The sequence below is a fragment of the Schistocerca serialis genome, chromosome 1 (genome assembly GCF_023864345.2).
Source record: "Schistocerca serialis cubense isolate TAMUIC-IGC-003099 chromosome 1, iqSchSeri2.2, whole genome shotgun sequence".
Classification (NCBI taxonomy): Eukaryota; Metazoa; Arthropoda; class Insecta; order Orthoptera; family Acrididae; genus Schistocerca; species Schistocerca serialis.
Window position 1 is genome coordinate 63,332,407 of NC_064638.1, and position 5,972 is coordinate 63,338,378.

Sequence of the window (5,972 nt, forward strand, 5' to 3'; positions counted from 1 at the left end):
TCACCAACAACGATAGTTCAGGTACACATCCCGACGTCACAGAAGATGAAGAGAGACAATGTATGAGGAAATAACAGTAATTCAGTACGTAAAGGGAGATGAAAATCTGATTGTCATGGGGGATTGGAATGCGGCTGTAGGTGAAGTAGTGGAAGAAAGGGTTGCAGGAGAAAACACAGAGGAGAAAGACTAATAGAGTTTCGCAATAAATTGAAGCTAGCAAGAGCGAATACTCTATTCAAGAATCACGAAAGGAGGTGGTAACTTGGAAAAGGCAGGGAGATACGGGAATATTTCAGTTAGATTACATCATGGCTAGGCAGAGACTCCGAAATGAGATGCTGGATTGGAAGCCGTACCCAAGAGAAGATCATCACAATTCAGTAGTGATGAAAGGTTGGCTGAAGTTCGAGAGACCTGTCAGAAAGAATCAATGCACAAAGAAGTTGGGTACGGAATTACTAAGGAAAGAAGAGATACGCTTGACATTGTATGAGGCTGTAGATATTGCAGTAATGAAAGGCTCCGTAGACAGTTCAGTTGAAGAGCAACGACAATCACAGAAGTTGGAAAGAAAAACATAGGTAGAACCAAGGTAACAGAAGAAACACTTCAGTTAATGGATGAAAGAAGGAAGTACAGAAATGTTCAGAGAAATTCAGGAATAACGAAATATAAGACTCTTAGGATTGAAATAAATAGGAAGTTCAGGGATGCTAAGGCAAAATAGCTCCATGAGAAACGAGAAGGAAACGAAAAATAAATGATTGTAGGGAAGACTGACTCAGCATATAAAAAAGTCAAAAGAACCTTCGGTGAAATTAAAAAGAAGTGTAGTGACATTAAGAGTGCAAAGGGAATTTCTCAGTTAAATGCAGAGGAGTGAGCGGATAAGTGAAAAGAGTACATTGAAGGTCTCTACGAGGCTGAAGACTTGTCTGACGATGACATTATAGAAGAGGAAACAGGAGTCAATATAGAAGAGACATGAGATCCATTATCAGAACCAGAATTTAAAATGGCTTTGGAAGAGTTAATATGGTATAAGGTATAAAGGATAGATAGCATTTCATTCGAATTTCGAAAATCGTAGAAGAATGTTGGAAATTAGGTTGACTGATAATGTAACGAATGTAGAATCGGCGAGGAAAGGAATATATGGAAAACACTAACAAGAAAAAGGATGTTAGAACATGCGTTAAGATATAAGCGAATAACTTCTATGTTAGTAGAGGGAGCTGTAGAGGGTAAAACCTGTAGGGGAAGACAGAGATTTGAATTCATACGTCAGATAATTGAGGACGTATGTTGGAAGCGTTACTCTGATGTGGAAAATTTGGCAAAGGAGAAGAATTCGTGGCGGGCCGCATCAAACCAGTCAGAAGATTGATGACCTTAAAAAAGCAATGTGTTCCACAACGAGACCAGAACACAGTGGTCAATTGTGGTCAAGTAGCGTTAACTTCGACTGCAGTGTCTTCTTATCATCCTATTGTGCCCAGCAGAGTGACTTGGCATGTTGTCGTCGCAGGGTGGGATGACGTCACGTTCAGGTAGAGGATTAGTGCGAGGACCACATCCAGGTGCTGTTATCGCTTTTGTCGTGGCCAGTCGGCGACCTATCTTTACATTCCTCCAATTAAGCGACTTACGGTAACCACTCGCTGCAGCTCTGGCTGTATGGGAGTAACGGCCCTTTTCAACGAGCGACTTTCTTGTCTCAGTACACTACCTGTGGCAAGAGAGTCTATTACTGCATCCCCGGCGTTATTTGGGACGAAAACTCACACGTCAGAAGCGGTGACAGTGGTGCCAAAATGGGATGTGTTCTGGGTGCTGTCTACTGTGAAAGTGAGGTTTGTAGGATCGACCTTCTTGCAAAAAGTAGGGTGAATTATTACAGCCTTAAGGAACTAGCAACGATAACGGAATACTTTAGTGACCAAGGCTAATTTCGTAGTAAATTATCGAGGCCAATGTGTACGGTAAATGCTCCATATTGCAGAAAACTGGAGGAGTAGTCCAAACAACACGAAAGCCTTTAATTCACGCGAGTGAATAAATACATAGAAACATACCAAACAATATTTGGAATACTGTATATGATTTCTTTTTTCCTTTTTTATTTCTCTCTTTTTTTCTTTCAGAGTACCAAATAATATCAGAAACCATCTCTCTCCTTTAGTAGATCAGTCTTTTCCATTATTGAAACAATTGTCGTTGATCACATATCTATTTAAATTGTGTTCTATGCACAGTTCAAGTAGACTTTTCATACCTGCGTTTAGATATTTCGTCTCAATTGTGAGATAACACTCAAAGGAAAAATGTCAAGTTTTTATGCATTCTCCGAAATGTGTCAGGGAAACAAAACAAAGAAATAGAGTGACTGATAGTTGATGACGCCGCTGTTTCCTATTTATGGGCATACGCTACTGTTTCTCATCAACATGATCATATCGTCAGCTGCGAAACTCACAACTGAAGAGCTGTGTTGTAATCTCACTGTGAGAAATCCTGCTCGTTAAATATAAGCCTACATGAACATAACGAAATAGCACTGCATATTCTTGGGGTGCTTGACTTTCGGGCTAAAAATGCTCTGTTAACATCAAATGAGTTCTCACAAGGTGTTCTCCCAAATGTGCAAGGGAAAGGAAAGTAAGAACGGTTAAAAACTTTCACAGTGTCATTCATGTTGCCCTTGGAAATATTCTTACATTAAGATATAGTTGCATTCAGCTGTCAGGATAATGGGAGCACATTTTTCCCCATGGGCTTATAATCTCCTAATAGTACCGAAATCTGGTCCCTTCACCATGGCTGCGTTATAACTTAAGGCGAAATATCATGGGCTTACCTAACTCGCAAGATTCAAGAAGGCCTCGCAAGTAATGTACTGTGAATGAGCGTTTCCGTGTGTATCTCTCAGCTACCTTTCTGTCACCTTCTCGGGTCACTGAGTCGTCTAGTCACGGGGCTGGTGAGCGCTCACCCAAAGATACCTCCTCGTGACACCGGCGATTCTGCCCTTTGGTCATTCGGTGATATCAGGTGTAGTTGTACTCAGGTTGTAGAAAATTTCTGCCATCATGAAATGGCTTGGTCTGTATGCAACATTATGAGGACTGTTATTTTGTACAGTGTGAATGCACTTACAGATACAAGAAAATATTATTTTCACGGTGGGTCATCGTGTTATTAGAATCTAGGCTTCCTGCGACTGCACCCGTTTTTGGAGAGGGAGTTGGCCAGCTAGATGTTCAACTACCATTAGTTTCCGAGTCCTGATCTTCTATTAGGGAGTTCAATTCATTGTATTTATATATTTAGAATGTAAAAACTTCTCAGTGAGGTTTTCGAACTGTGAAATTGGAGAGAATTAACATCGGATGAGTCTTTATTATTTGGAGCCTACTTCATGATATCAGGGCACTTCAGATCAGCCTTCTCGTTCTTTGTGGTTCATCTTGAGATGAAGAGCTATTGAGTTTCAGTCAACAGTACGGTAATGTATGACGCACTCTGTTGGCTGCTGTCCCCGTGATAGAACCAACGATCAGTTAAAAATATTTTCTGATGTCATACATGCTCTTAGCAATACGCATTTCACCATTATGTAGCTACTAATTATCTTCGAGAGTAAGTAAAACGAAGCTGTAGTTGAACTAAGAGCACTTACATGAGTCACTAAATTGTTTCAATACACTATCAGAACCGCAAGCCGACATAAAAGAAGTATTATTTCCCTCCCTCCGCTTTGCAGTAGTGAAGTTTAAAATAATTTTACGATCTTTCACTGTTCATACTTTTTAAAATGAGCATTTCTTTATTCCTTAGTTCCCTTGTCCACGATCAGCTAGTTATGTCGGATGGCTACCATCAAGAACTTAAAATATCAGAGCTGCATCTAGCCGTCATAACCACTGGGATTATTCAGTAGCGTAAACGAATTCGTTACGATGTTGGATCGAATTGCTCAGATTACATGTACAGTGGAGACTTCAGTTTACGCTCACATTTTACTCGTATTACTGTGGCGTGTAGAAGGAGCTCTGATTTTTTTAGGCCTTCGATGTACGCCTCGCGGTGAAAGCAGCTGGTGATGTGCAACTGAATGACGAAATGAAGATAGGTTCATTTTAAATGCGGTCAACATCAGAAGTTCCCAAAACTGTTTCAAAGTGAAAGGAAGTGAAACATTTTAACGAACTGTAGCAAGGGTGTAGGAAATGAGAAGCGAGCATCAGTGCCCGCAGGGAGGGAGCTCGAGCTATGCAGAAGGGCCATCCTTCCGCCGCCGGCAGCTGCTGTGCGAGCGACACTCACTGGGTCTCAGGTGGTCACGGGTAAGAGAGAGAGAGGCGAAAGTCAGTGGTAGGAATAGATATTCTGATAGTTTCAAGCTTAGGATCAATCTAAAGGTTTGGTACAAAATGAAGGAGCTGATGGACGAGTCGAAATACGACAACTTTGAAATAGGACTTTACGGTCTAGGAAGTAATCCTGAGTCAGTGATCAGACCACACCTCCTGTCATCAGGTCTGAATGGAGATACAAGGTCTTCCAGAACTGTCAGACGACGTACGCCTATCGCTTAACATGGGTCGTCAAATGTGGATGCGAGTATATGGACTACCTGCACACTTTTCTCAGAAAGTACGTGACATACTCAGTGTCGCATGTGGCAGGCGTTGGATTGGAAGGCCAGGTAGAATTACATGGCCACGTCACCCCGCTTATCAGATGAACCTCATTCTTTTGTGTGGGGACATACCAAAAGCTTCGTGTAACGCTAACTCTCGACAAATGAACACTTCTCGCTGGAATACTTGCAACGTCTGATGAGATCTGTGCGACGCCTCGTGTACTTTGTAAAGTGTGTCAGCATTTTGTACGAAGATGTTATGCTTCCATGGAATGTCGTAGTCACCATTTTGAACATCTTCTGTAATGTACATATTTGCTGAGTAAACAGTGCATTACCTTCGCTGAACCAAGGGCGCGTGTTCATTGCTTCTCCTTGTTGTTCCGCACATTCAAAAGCTTTCACTGGCTGAGAACAACCTCTAGGGCCATAAGTTCATATCGCAAAGTACTTTTATTTCGACTGTTGTATCAGTTCAGTTTATGCGCATCTTTTTGCATCATCCTACATGTGGTTTGGCAACGGCCTTGCCGCAGTGGATACACCGGTTCCCGTCAGATCACGGAAGTTAAGCGCTGTCGGACGTGGCCGGCACTTGGATGGGTGACCATCCGGGCCGCCATGCGCTGTTGCCATTTTTCGGGTGAACTCAGCCTCGTGATGCCAACTGAGGAGCTACTCGACCGAATAGTAGCGGTTACGGTCAACGAAAACCAACATAACGACTGGGAGAGCGGTGTGCTGACCACACGACCCTCCTATTCGCATCCTCAGTTGAGGATGACACGGCGGTCAGATGGTCTCGACGGGCCACTCGTGGCCTGAAGACGAAGTGCTATATGTGGTTTAACCTATCTCGCTATTTACATCAGTTGCTTAGTCTTTCGCACACTACAAACTGAAATGACGATTTTTTCACTTCAAAAATTTTCCTTCATGGATTCATGCAAACGCTGCACAAAGCACGTTTCAATCACAATGTTACCTAAACGGGCAGCGATTTTTCTTAAGGTGCCAGAAAATTGCTTTGGAGCGTTCCAGCAGCACTTGTAACGGTGCCATGTTTTTATTACTTTCCTGTATACTGTACATCAGTTAATGCAATCTGTGGTGTCACCGCCAGACACCACACTTGCTAGGTGGTAGCTTAAATCGGCCGCGGTCCATTTAGTACATGTCGGACCCGCGTGTCGCCACTGTGTGATCGCAGACCGAGCGCCACCACAAGGCAGGTCTCGAGATACGGAATAGCACTCGCCCCAGTTGTACGACGACATTGCTAGCGACTACACTGACGAAGCCTTTCTCTCATTTGCCGAGAGAC

General features: G+C 42.8%; 1 pseudogene; it reads left to right on the plus strand.

Annotated features, from left to right (window-relative positions):
- The first annotated feature begins 5,165 nt into the window (after nucleotides 1–5,165).
- Nucleotides 5,166–5,283, plus strand: LOC126427203 (5S ribosomal RNA; annotated as a pseudogene).
- Nucleotides 5,284–5,972: the final 689 nt, after the last annotated feature.